This window comes from Oryx dammah, unplaced genomic scaffold (assembly GCF_014754425.2).
Source record: "Oryx dammah isolate SB20612 unplaced genomic scaffold, SCBI_Odam_1.1 HiC_scaffold_4, whole genome shotgun sequence".
Taxonomy (NCBI): domain Eukaryota; kingdom Metazoa; phylum Chordata; class Mammalia; order Artiodactyla; family Bovidae; genus Oryx; species Oryx dammah.
Window position 1 is genome coordinate 29,141,901 of NW_024070188.1, and position 14,131 is coordinate 29,156,031.

The window sequence follows — 14,131 nt, forward strand, 5'->3', positions numbered from 1 at the left end:
AGTGAACGGGCAGTGGGGATGAGGGCCCAAAAGCTAAGGGAAGGTCAGTGACCTCAGGAACCACTGCCAGCAGGCCCCCAGACCTGCACATCTCTGGGTTAAGTGGTAAAATCAAGTCTGCTTACCCAATGAGTAGAGAATCAGGCCTGATCTGGGGAAACCAGAGGCAAAAAATTCCATGAGGCCCAGACTAAAAGAAGTGACTGTTTTGACCCGTTTCCCCTGTAAAAACTCCATGTTGTCAATAAATTGTTCTTCTCAAATTAATTGATCCCCTAGTGAAAAATAAGAGTTGCATTCCTGTCTCAGTCGTATAAGACTTGTTTGCATATATAGGTTTTAAGTTATTCCCCTCCACTTTTTCATAGTTGTATGTTAACACTGAAATTAGGCCAGATTGAAATTTATCTATCATTGTTACTTAACTTCTGAATCCAAGAAATACTCAGAAGATGAGAATGTTAGATGGCTTGAAAAATTCCTTCTGGAAATTCTTAATGTGATCCTACTCATGCTACTGTATTCTGTCAGATATAAAAATTTACAAACCTTGAATGTCTCAACTTATCCAATATGAATCACAGGCACTTAAAGTGTTTTAAAAGACACATTTTTTCTTGTCCTATATCTCTGAGGGTGGTTCTCTCATTTTCTTCAGCATATTTTTTTTTCACTTTTTGTTGAGAAATCTAACCTGCTTACAGAAAATCACAGAACAGCTGAGAGTTTATGTTAATGGTGCAGTTTAATGAGTGGTTACAAAGAGAACACTCATATTAAAAAGAGAAAGCGAGCAAGAACACCCATATAAGTAACACCTGGGTCAAGAAATAAAATATTACTAACACCTTACACATTCTTGGGGTACCCGTCTCCATGAAAACTTTCCTCTTCCCGCCTCAAAGCAATCACTCCTAACTTATGTGGTAATCATTTCTTTGCTGTTCTTAGTTTTCCACCTATGTTTGCATCCCTTAACACTATCATTTAGTTTTGCCTGCCTTAAAGAGATGAGAATACCAGATTACCTACCTGCCTCCTGAGAAATCTGTATGCAGGTCAAGAAGCAACAGCTAGAACCAGACGTGGAACAATGGACTGGTTCCAAAATGAGAAAGGAGTACATTAAGGCGGTATATTGTTACCCTGCTTATTTAATTTATATGCAGAATATATCATGTGAAATGCCGAGCTGGATGACTCACAAGCTGGAATCACGATTGCCAGCAGAAATATCAACGTTAGATATGCAGGTGATACCACCCTAGTGGCAGAAAGTGAAGAGGGACTAAAAAGCCTCTTGATGAGGGTGAAAGAGGAGAGTGAAAAAGCTGGTTTAAAACTTAGCATTCAAAAAACTAAGATCATGGCATATGGTCCCATCACTTCATAACAAATAGATGGGGAAACAGTGGAAACAGCGACAGATTTTATTTTGGGGGAGGGCTCCAAAATCATTGCAGATGGTGACTACAGCTGTGAAATTAAAAGACGCTTGCTCCTTGGAAGAAAAGCTATGACAAACCTAAACAGTGTATTAAAAAGCAGAGACATCACTTTGCCGATAAAGGTCTATATAGTCAAAGCTATGGTTTTTCCAGTAGCCATGTATGGGGTTTGAGAGTTGGACCATAAAGAAGGCTGAGCACCAAAGAATTGATGCTTTTGAGCTGTGGTGTTGGAGGACTCTTGAGAGTCCCTTAGATTGCAAGGAAATCAAACCAGTCAATCCTAAAGAAAATCAGTCCTGAATATTCATCGGAAGGACTGATGCTGAAGCTGAAACTCCAATAATTTGGCCACCTGATGGGAAGAACTGATTCACTGGAAAAGACCCTGATGCTGGAAAAGGTTGAAGGCACGAGAAGAAGGGAATGACAGAGGATGAGATGGTTAGATGGCATCACTGACTCGATGGACATGAGTTTGAGCAAGCTCTGGGAGTTGGTGATGGACAGGGAAGCCTGGCGTGCTGTGGTTCATAGGGTCGCAGAGTCGGATAATTCTGAGTGACTGAACTGAACTGAACTGACCTTCAGTGAATGGAATCACACCACATATATTCTTTTCTGTCTTGCTTCTCCTTCTTGATACTATGTTTGTAAAGTTCACCCATGGTGCTGTGTGCTGCTGTACTTGACTCATTTTCGTGGCCACATGGTACTCTGTTATATGAAGAGTTACCTGTCTATAAGCTGTATGTGTGTGTGCATACTGAGTCACTTTCGTCATGCCTGACTCTTGGTGAACCCGTGGACTGTAGCCCACCAGACTCCTCTGTCCGTGGGATTCTCCAGGCAAAAATACAGGAGTGGGTTGCCATGCCCTTCTCCAGGGGATCTTCCCAACCCAGGGATCGAACCCACATCTCTTGTGTCTCCTGCACTGGCAAGCAGATTCTTTACCACCAGCACCACCTGGGAAGCCATAATCTGTATATAGAGATATCTATATTTATCTATTGTTATGCTGATGAAAAGCAAAGGAGAAAAGGAAAGATCTAAGCATCTGAATGCAGAGTTCCAAAGAATAGCAAGAAGAGATAAGAAAGCCTTCCTCAGCAATCAATGCAAAGAAATAGAGGAAAACAAGAGAAGGGGAAAGACTAGACATCTCTTCAAGAAAACTAGAGATACCAAGGGAACATTTCATGCAAAGATGGGCTCGATAAAGGACAGAAATGGTATGGACCTAACAGAAGCAGAAGATATTAAGAAGAGGTGGCAGGAATACACAGAACTGTACAAAAAAGATCTTCACGACCCAGATAATCACCATGGTGTGATCACTCACCTAGAGCCAGACATCCTGGAATATGAAGTCAAGTGGGCCTTAGAAAGCATCACTACAAACAAAGCTAGTGGAGGTGATGGAATTCCAGTTAAGCTGTTTCAAATCCTGAAAGATGATGCTGTGAAAGTGCTGCACTCAATATGCCAGCAAATTTGGAAAACTCAGCAGTGGCCACAGGACTAGAAAAGGTCAGTTTTCATTCCAATCCCAAAGAAAGGCAATGCCAAAGAATGTTCAAACTACTGTACAACTGCACTCATCTCACATGCTATTAAAGTAATGCTCAAAGTTCTCCAAGCCAGGCTTCAGCAATAAGTGAACCGTGAACTTCCAGATGTTCAAGCTGGTTCTAGAAAAGGCAGAGGAACCAGAGATCAAATTGTCAACATCTGCTGGATCATGGAAGAAGCAAGAGAGTTCCAGAAAAACATCTATTTCTGCTTTATTGACTATTTAACTTATATGCAGAGTACATCATGAGAAACGCTGGGCTGGAAGAAACACAAGCTGGAATCAAGATTGCCGGGAGAAATATCAATTACCTCAGATATGCAGATGACACCACCCTTATGGCAGAAAGTGAAAAGGAGCTAAAAAGCCTCTTGATGAAAGTGAAAGAGGAGAGCGAAAAAGTTGGCTTAAAGCTCAACATTCAGAAAACGAAGATCATAGCATCCGGTCCCATCACTCCATGGGAAATAGATGGGGAAACAGTGGAAACAGTGTCAGACTTTATTTTTTGGGCTCCAAAATCACTGCAGATGGTGACTGCAGCCATGAAATTAAAAGACACTTACCCCTTGGAAGGAAAGTTATGACCAACCTAGATAGCATATTGAAAAGCAGAGACATTACTTTGCCAACAAAGGTCTGTCTAGTCAAGGCTATGGTTTTTCCAGTAGTCTTGTATGGATGTGAGAGTTGGACTGTGAAGAAGGCTGAGCACCGAAGAATTGATGCTTTTGTACTGTGGTGTTGGAGAAGACTCGAGAGTCCCTTGGACTGCAAGGAGATCCAACCAGTCCATCCTGAAGGAGATCAGCCCTGGGATTTCTTTGGAAGGAATGATGCTAAAGCTGAAACTCCAGTACTTTGGCCACCTGATGCGAAGAGTTGACTCACTGGAAAAGAGTCTGATGCTGGGAGGGATTGGGGGCAGGAGGAGAAGGGGGCGACAGAGGATAAGATGGCTGGATGGCATCACTGACTCGATGGACGTGAGTCTGAGTGAACTCCGGGAATTGGTGATGGACAGGGAGACCTGGCGTGCTGTGATTCATGGGGTCACAGAGAGTCGGACATGCCTGAGGGACTGAACTGAACGGACTGATGCTGATGGCTAATTGGGTTGCTTCCAGTTCAGGTAACTGCAAATATTGTTGTACTGAGCGTTCCTTGGCATGTGTGCATGAGCTTAGCAAGTACTTAATAGGAAAACTTCTAGGTCAAAGCCATGTGCATTGTCCACTTCATTGAATATGAGACAGCTGTCTAAAGTAGTTGTACAATTTACACTCTCAACCACACTGTATGGACATGGTCCTTCATCCACATTCTCAACCGGAAATTGGAATCATTGGATTGTTTAATGGTTTTATTTTCTTTTAGTGATGATGGATTTAAACAATTTAGATTTAGTTAAGACTTATTAAGCAACTGCAAAAAAAGCAATGCCTGAACTGAGAGTTTCTATATATCATATCTATATATATATCTATATAGAGAGAGTTTCTATAGATATATCTATATATATCATTAACTGAGAGTTCTATATCATCGTTAATCACCATAGTCCTATAAAGGAGATCATGTTCTCTGCATTTCAGAAACGAGCAAACTGAAGCCACAGCCTGGAGTTTCCAGGCTGAGACCCTGACAGAGCTGGGACTTGAACCCAGTAGGTCTGGTTTACTGTGAAGACCAAGGCCTTCTGATCTTCCCAAGTCTCCATTTCCTCTTCTGTAAAATGAAAGAACTAGTGAGAGGATCTCGGAGGTGCTGTCTAGCGCTAGCATCTGTGACAGTGTTAATTTCTCCAGCAAGCACTTAGCCAGCACCTTCAGTGTGTGCCCTTTCACAAAGCTTTGGCCCATATCACTGATACTCAGGTAAAATGCCAAGGGACTGTTTTGTTTCGCCTTGTTTCCTGTTGGTTTTTGTTATATCTTCATGGTTTACCAACTTCTAACCATTGGATTTAGCTCTTTTTTTTTTTAAGCAAGGGCCACCTTTGCTGTTTCCCCAGTTGACTGTGAGGCCAGGGACTATGTCCAGCTCGTGTTTGTCTCTCCCGCACATGGGAGGCACTCGACAAATGGAGAAAGGAAGGAGAGAGGAAAGACAGGAGAAAGGAAGGCAGGACTGATCTCTGGAATCTTCCCATACCTCTGATATCACTGTGCACAAAAGTAGTCAATATTTAAACTACAGTCCCTGCTCATAGAGCTGCCATTGGTAGCAGACTCTGACCTCTTACTGAATCAGCAAATGATCAGAGATATACAAAATTACATTACTTTTATCAAAGCCTTTTGCAGGTACCAAATGTAATTATAGCCTTGATGAAGGATGCCAAGTGCTCCTGAGTGCAAAGGAGAAGAGAAAAATATTATAATACAGTTACCAGACTCATCTGGCTCCTAACCATAGATAATCTGCCCTGGAGGATCCTTATTTCTGCTGAATTGGCATTACTGTAAAGCAACCTGGTTTCTATCTGCTTGTGTCGGTGTGTTTTAGAGACGCTTTTTAGGAAGGTCTAATTTTCTCTACCTGGGTCCAGCTCTGGAGCCTGCCAACTTCCTGGTGACCCTTGGTTTATTATGACTATGTCCCAATTACATCTTCTGCTTGCCACCACGTCCCTAACTCAACTGTAAAATACAAAATTTTTGTTCGCTCAACCGTGTTCTCTCATGCTGAGTCAGGGTGCCTTCCTGCACTCACATGACTTCTGGACCTGTGGCGTGGGCGGGGGGTGGGGGGTTGCAGAGAGAGGACAAGGGAAAGGGGGAAGGGAGGGGCAGACTTGCCAATCTCAATCTCCCCACCCCCACTCATCAAAGTCTAACCACTCGCTGGTCTGGGAGCATCAGATCAGAATACTGATTTATTTTTTCTTTAACCACTTAGCTCTAAAGTATCCAGGGAAGGAGGACTAATCTCTGGGTAGAAAGGTGAACTTTTTAAAAAACATTAAGTATCACTGTGATGACCTTTCAGAACTATGGGGCAGTGTGTTGTCCAGCTCCTGGAGAAGTCAGTCTGTCTTGCCCAACGATCCTGTGTTTTGTTTCGTTTTACCTGGAGTATAGCTGCTTTACAATGTTGTGTTAGTTCTTGCTACAAAGTGAATCAGTCATGTGCATACATCCACTCTTTTCTGGGTTTCCTTCCCATTTAGGGCAAGAAGGATGAACTCTTTTCTAAAGCACTGGAATGAGCCTGTAATAGAGCCAGACTGCCTTCAGGCTAAGCTTCTGTCTACAAGGTTCCCCGTTTTTCAAGCCTGCTGGGCCTTGGAGAGGTTCTGAAGGAAATCCCCATTTTCTGTGAGGCAGACAGAAAGAACTGTCTCAGCTCTACACCAGGCAATGCCAATTAGGTCTTCAGGTAGGGAACCACCGAGAAATGGGCAGTCCCATCTTACTCTTTTGGCTCCCCTGGAGGCTCAGCATAGCAGCTGCTGTGTGTCAGGCCCACTTCCCCTCCCCTCCCCCTCACCTCCCTTCTGCCCCTTTCCACCTCCTCTCCTCTCCCTTCCCCTCCTGTGCATACATGCTAAGCCACTTCAGTCGTGTCTGACTCTTTGTGACCCCATGGACTGTAGCCTGCCAGGTTCCTCTGGGCATGGGATTCTCCAGGCAAGAATTACTGGAGTGGGTTGCCATGCCCTCCTCCAAGAGATCTTCCAAACCCAGGGATCGAACCCACGTTTGTTATGTCTTCGCCCCCTGGGAAGCCCTGCTCTCTCCTCATAGTCCCCAGTTATTCAGCAACAGGACTTTCCGGGTGGAGGGTCCACGTAATTGCCTGCCTTGTCCCAAAGTTCTCAGCCTGTCAGTGCTGTGCTAATGCCAGGTCAAAGCCTGTGGTGGGCCCAATTTTAAAAACTAGATAACAGATTTCTTAAGGGTAGGGATACATCTCAGTCTTTTACCTCCTGGGTTTACAGGAGCTGTTACTGTGTCTCTGCTAATATCCTCCAAACATTGCCTGAGGTTGAAAAACAGTCTCTCACACGTTCCATGCATTACTATTTCTTGAATGGTATTTAAGTGTCATTGTAAATACTTGTCACTGTGAATTTTTCTCAGTTAATCAATCGAGGCCTCTCACAATCATGGGAGAGGCCTTGGCTCCTTTTCACATTCATTGGGGGGCCTCATATACAAAAAGGCTGGGCAAAGATATCGATGGATATTTTTACTTGCCTGGCTACTGAGTATCCCCTTTCCTGGACCCCTGGCTTCCTATTCTTTTGGGATGCCAGCATTTTCTCATCAACAGCGGGGTTCTGCGTTTGTGGGCAATGGGCTCAATGTCTTCCACTTCTGCCTTGGCTAATTTACAGCTGTTGTTATAGGAAAGATTCAGCTTTGGGGGAAACAGCCCTTTTTAAAAAGAGATGAGCTATACCATAAAGCCCTTAGCATCCATCCTGGGTTTTATAGTCACCATGACCACTTTCATTCTAATCTTGTATATCTTTTAAAAGTTATCCATAGTTGCTGAAAAGTGAATCAGTCACCTTGGGGATGAGATTTGAGCTTAGAGCATTTTTCTCCCAAATGGACTGTTTTTCAGAACAATCTTGGGAGGTGAAACTGGGGCTTGATGGTGAGGGTCCCAGTCCCTATTCATGCCCCTGTTTTGCCTGCATGAATTCGGTGTGAACCCAGGTCCTCTTCATGTCCTGAGCCAATGCCATCCCAATGCTCCTGACACCCTCGCCACTGCCATCCTTGCTGGAAGCATCCGTGTGATCCTGTTTGACATCAGTCTCTCTGCAGGGGTGGCTGCGGATCCTCACTGACCTCCCTGCTGTGGGTGCCCTGCTCTTGCTGCTGCTGGCTACCAGGTCCCCTGGATCCCTGCAAAATGGCCAATGGCAGGGTTCCCATGAGTTCACTCGTGCAGGGCCCCTCAGACTATGCCCAAGGGCCTAGCAGCTGACCCAGAAGTCCGTGGCAGCCTTCTCCACCATCCCAGCACATGACCCCACCAATGCCTCCTTGTTCCAAGGTTGTTTTGTATCAATGACATGTCTCCACTTGAATTCTATTTCTCAAGTTCCTTTTATTTGGACCACCAGACTTTCTCCCAATGCCCAATCCAGGAAACACTCCAACTCAAAAAGGGTTTATTCTTAGGCCAAGATTTCTAGGTTCCTGCGAAGCCAGCCAGAGGCTACTCTGTGGCTGCACTTGGAGAAAAATTGACGCCTTGAGAGATGCTACTCGGCAAGGCCTTAGCACCCTGCCTCCTCCTGTAGGGCCTTCATCCTGCTGCTGCTGCTGCTGCTAAGTCGCTCAGTCGTGTCCGACTCTGTGCAACCCCATAGACGGCAGCCCACCAGGCTCCCCCGTCCCTGGGATTCTCCAGGCAAGAAAACTGAAGTGGGTTCCCATTTCCTTCTCCAATGCATGAAAGTGAAAAGTGAAAGTGAAGTCGCTCAGTCATATCCGACTCTTCACAATCCCATGGACTGCAGCCTACCAGGCTCCTCCGTCCATGGGATTTTCCAGGCAAGAATACTGGAGTGGGTTGCCATTGCCTTCATCCTAGTAATTCTGAAGTCTCCAGTTTGTTTTAATTTTCACCTCCCAGCCACCATGTGTAAGATATTTGGAGGGTCAGGATGGGAACAGAAGGAACTTTGGTAAAGTCTCAAGAAGAATCTCTTGATTAAAATGAAAACACATAGTGACCCCAGTTACATTGCTTCCCTTACAGCCTAAGATGCTAAGAAATACCAGTGATGTGTATGAGATAGGATGACACAGAAAGAAGCCCAAGCTGGCTGACCAGAAACAGACCGGAGGGGCCTCCCTCCACTCGCACCTCGAACGCCACGAGGTTCCTCTAAGCCCAGAGAGGAACATGTTTCCCTGAGAGGGCAAGAAGATACCCTGAGAAAAGGGAGAAATTGAAAATGAAGGACCAGGAAGCAACCATTTCTAACTGCCACACATGGTTATGTACAAAATCTGTTCAGATTGGAATTAACGTGTTTTTTTTTTTTTTTTCACTTTGGCCAAGCCTGTGAGGGTTTATGAGACAGGCATGACCTTCAGGTGGAGGGAGTTGAGGTTCAGACAATCAGGTGGGGTCTGAACAAGACTGAGGTCTCAGCCACAGCCCCTGCCTCCAAATCCATCCACCCCAGAGTGCCCCCAACAAAGGAAACCTCCTTCTCCACTGCCTCTGGCACTTGTCAAGAAACACCTCTTTCTGGCGAGGGTTTGTCACTATCTTCCTTAAGTAGAGAATGAGGTCAGGGTTTAGGGACCATCCCAGGGACCACAGCCACCGGAATCACAGGGCACGTCACTGTTCCCAGAAGGCTCCGAGAGAGCTGGACGTGCATGGTGCCCTGACGCCAGGCTTCCCAGAAAAACCCCTTTCACCTGTGGCACTCAGGGTAGTTCTCTTACCTGCTCTGTCACGGTAACGTAGGCCAGAACCAGGACCCCCACTTTGCAGATGGAGAAAGAGAGGCAGAGAGTGAGAGGAAGCAGCAGAAATGCCTACCCATCCCTGGCGGTTGCCTTCACTATTAAGGTTCATAGAATTCACTTGTTTGGGCCAGCACCTCTTATTGTTTTACAGGGGACTCTAGGGAAAAGAGAAAATGATTTCTCTCCTTAGTAACTTACCCAAAATGGGGAGTTGGCCAGGTGCTGGCAGGTGATGGTCTCCCTAATGGGGAGCAAGGGCTGCCTTCTGCACACCCAGGAAGACGCAGGGCTTTGCTCTGTTTACTGGTCTTCTCCCGCCATCTAGTGGCCAAGAGCTGAGTATACATGCAAAGTCCAATCCTCCGGTGCTCTCTGTCCCTTGCAATCCACACCCTGGAAGGGAGAATCCACTGGACCCTTAATTCATCTACCTCTTAGAATGAAACAAGTGAGAAGAAACTGATTGTCTGAGAACATGGTAAAGTTACCAAAGGGAGGCAGAAAACATGAGATGCCAACTTTTAGTAAGTTGATCTCTTGCTGAAATTGGGTAGATAAGGTGCTCCAACTCATCCCATCAACTCAACTTTGTTCTGAAGTGCAAAATTAGCTAGGCTTCAGGACAGACTCTACAAATAAGTCCTAATTTAACCAGCTGGCCCGTCAGTGGTATTCCAGAACATTTATGTTTCTACTGCATAGTTCAGCTAAATTTATGACTCTCTGATTGGGACTTTTCGATTTTCAGTTCAGTTCAGTTCAGTCGCTCAGTCGTGTCTGACTCTTTGTGACCCCATGGACTGCAGCACACCAGGCCTCCCTATCCATCGCCAACTCTAGAGTTTACTGAAACTTGTGTCCATTGAGTCAGTGATGCCATCCAACCATGTCATCCTCTGTTGTCCCCTTCTCCTCCACCTTCAATTTTTCCCAGGGTCAGGGTCTTTTCCAATGAGTCAGTTATTTGCATCAGGTGGCCAAAGTATTGGAGTTTCAGCTTCAACATCAGTCCTTCCAGTGAATATTCAGGACTAATTTCCTTTAGGATGGACTGGTTGGATGTCCTTGCAGTCCAAGGGACTCTCAAGAGTCTTTTCCAACACCCCAGTTCAAAAGCATCATTTCTTCAGTGCTCATCAAGTACCAATAAAATAAAAGGAATTTCTTGGCTCCTATAACTGGAAAAAAAAAAAAACAAAACCCGAAAGCAAGGGAAACTTCAGGCATGGATTAATTCAGAAGTTCAAGTTGTCTCAGGGTTCTGGGTCCATGTCTGTGTGATTCTTTCCATTCTGACCTCCTCCGAATGTCACCATCATCCCTGGGCTGAAGAACTCACTGCAGCAGAGCCAGGTCAAGCCCTCATATCTTCAGCCTACAAGGTCCAGAGAAAGACAGGATATCTCTTCTAGTAGTACACAGAAAATCCAGGAAGCTTCCTGGTCAGAAGCCCTTGGTGAATATTTCTCCTCTCTGTGAGGACCAGGCAGCCTCATCCCTAAGTCAGTCACAATGCCCAAGAGGAATGGACTCCTCTGATTGGTGTAAACCAAACAGGGACCACTCCTGGAGCTGGGGTGTGATCAGTCTCGTACAGCACGCCTGGCTGCCACAAAACGACATGGGGCATGGCCAAAGGAAATGGGACCCTGAATTTTGACGGAAGAAAAGAAATAGATGCCGGCGATGTGGCCCATACAAGTGTACACACTAATGGGTGATCTCCAGTGTTTTCCATCATCTAACTCAATCAATAAACATGATACATATTTTGCTACCAATACAGCTTCTACTAATGTAGCAGTATATTGTTCATCATAGAGCAAACATGTGTTTTCGAAAGCTGAAATAAAAGAAAAATTATAGTTTTATGTTTTATCTATTGTGGTGGTGGTGAAGTCGCTCAGTCCTGTCCAACTTTTTGCGACCCCGTGGACTGTAGCCTAACCAGGTTCCTCCGTCCATGGGATTCTCCAGGCAAGAATACTGGAGTGGGTTGCCATTTCCTTCTCCAGGGGATCTTCCCGACCCAGGGATCAAACCCAGGTCTCCCGCACTGGAGGCAGACGCTTTAACCTCTGAGCCACCAGGGAAGTTTTATCTATTAACAGGGTTCAAAAAGCTTTTTGCCATCAAGTCTGTGATTGGAAATACCTTACTCTCTTTTTAAAAATTCCAGCTTAATACTTCATGATTCAAAGGCCTAGTCTTAAGTTTACATCTACACTTGGTTTTAATGGCTGTTATAGCAAAACAAAATACTCAAATGTCGATTCAAGTTAGACAAATTATATTAATGTCTGCACCTCCTAATTCCTGATACTAGTTTTTTCAGTTCCATGTACCATTTACACAAAGTTGCCAAAAGGTTAAAAAAAAATGAACCCTTAATTTGGAAGCTCATGAAATTTCATGTTTTGTAAGTGCAGATGTGGGAATTTTTATAAGTGACATCATTTTTGGCCACAAACCACATCTTGATGCAATATTCACAGACATGTTCAAAATGTTCTCTTTATAGCAGCAGTTACAGCTGTTGTAAAGCTGCTTCTTTCTTCCTCTGACTTTTAAAACATCACTCATTCCTTCAAGGTACTGATTTGAAAAATACTCATTAGCAGAAAACTACTAAACTACTTATCACAGGAATGCTTGGCAAATTTAGAACAATTAAGTTTTTTTCTTTGTCAAAGAAAAATGTATCTCATCTTTAAGTCCCAAAATTCTTTTAAGCACTTTGCCATGAGCAATCCAAAAGCCTCTATGTGGAACAAAAGTTTTTTGTGGCCACATCAATCCTCCACCATTTCATTTGCAACACTCTGTGAAGATCCTGCTACTGGAAGCTCTTGTCTTTATAAAAGTAACCATGTCACTGGCACCCTGGAACACTGAACTGCAGCACGAGGTGATGCACTGCTGGCGGATGGACAAGCCTGTCAAGTCTCAGCACTGTGGCTGCCACCTCGCCCTGAGGACAAGTCACGTGGCTCTGGCTGCCTGCCAGCAGGCCTTGAGAGGTGCTAAGGGAAAGCCTGGTTGTGAAAAAGAGTAAAACACTTTTTATTTCTAAGTTTTTGGCTTATTTCTAAATTTTAAATATGCTTTCCAACAAAACAGAACTTCCTGTACTTTTTTCCTGCATCTCAGGACCTGTCATGTGCCCTGGCAGTGTGTACTCTCCCCAGTTTGGAGACCGCTGCCCTCTGGTAGGACTTCGAGGATGCTAGCTTTGCTGCCATGGGTTTCTTTTTTTTTTTTACTTTACAATTCTGTATTGGTTTTGGCATACATGCCATGGGTTTCTAAGCTTCTTAGGAACAGGGGCTGGCCTGGACCTTTCCGTCCCTCCCAGGAACCCGGCACAGGGTCGGCTGCTCCATGATGCTGGATGAATGGATGCCAGCATTCTGCCAGCTGGAAGCTCTGGGATGTGCTGATGCCCATGCAGACCCAGATGGGGTAGGGCTCAGAAAGGAATAAATCCCAGGCCCTGTTCTTGAGCCTTCCTCATGTACTGGCCTGCTGCTGCTGCTAAGTCGCTTCAGTTGTGTTCAACTCTGTGCAACGCCATAGACGGCAGCCCACCAGGCTCCCCCATCCCTGGGATTCTCCAGGCAAGAACAATGGAGTGGGTTGCCATTTCCTTCTCCAATGCATGAAAGTGAAAAGTGAAAGTGAAGTCACTCAGTCGTGTCTGACTTAGCGACCCCATGGACGGCATCCTACCAGGCTCCTCCGTCCATAGCATTTTCCAGGCAAGAGTACTGGAGTGGGGTGCCATTACCTTCTCCAGTTCTGGCCTGAGGGATGTATAAATATGGGATGGCATACAACCCAGGGCAGAATGAAGTAAGAGCTGCTGAAGAAATGCTAGAAAAGGTGTAGGAGAAAGGAGTAAAAGACCCTGTGTTCTTGTTCATTCTCCCTAGAAGGATTGTGAAAGGCTTCCTGGGGGAGGTGGCATTTTGTTCAGTGGTATAGGTTTTTGTACCATTGAAACAAGGAAAAAGGAGAGAGAGAAGAGGATGAAGTGAAGTGGCCTTTAGGAAAGTGAAAGTCGCTCATTTGTGTCTGACTCTTTGAGATCCCAGGGACTGTACCCCACGAGGCTCTTCTGTCCATGGGATTCTCCAGGCAAGAACACTAGAGTGGGTTGCCATTCCCTTCGCCAGCGGATCTTCCCGACCCAGGGATCGAACCCAGGTCTCCCGCATTGCAGGCAGATTCTTCATCATTTGAGCCACTGGGGAAGCCCTTCGTCAACGAGGAGGGCCTGTAGGGAGAAAGTAAAGGTGGAGGATGGAGAGCTCACCAGATCACTCTCAAGGACAAACTAGAAAATTCCACAGGTGGTGGGCTGGGACGTTGTAATAGTACTCCAAATACACTAGGCTTTAATAAAAATGATTGCCTCATGGGAAGACGGTCATGAGCTGTGGACTCACAGATGTTCTTCCTCTTCCTCCCACATCAGTAGTGTGGTCCTTAACCTTAGGGTCCTTGCAGTAGCTTCCCTCTGTCCAGAATGCCCTCCCTGGAGGGTTACACGGCTGGTCCCGTGTCATTCGGGGATGTACTCAGATGCACTCAGATCCCTGCTCAGAGGGCTTCTCTGAGCTCCTGAGGGGCGCTCGGGCACTATCCACCACATCACC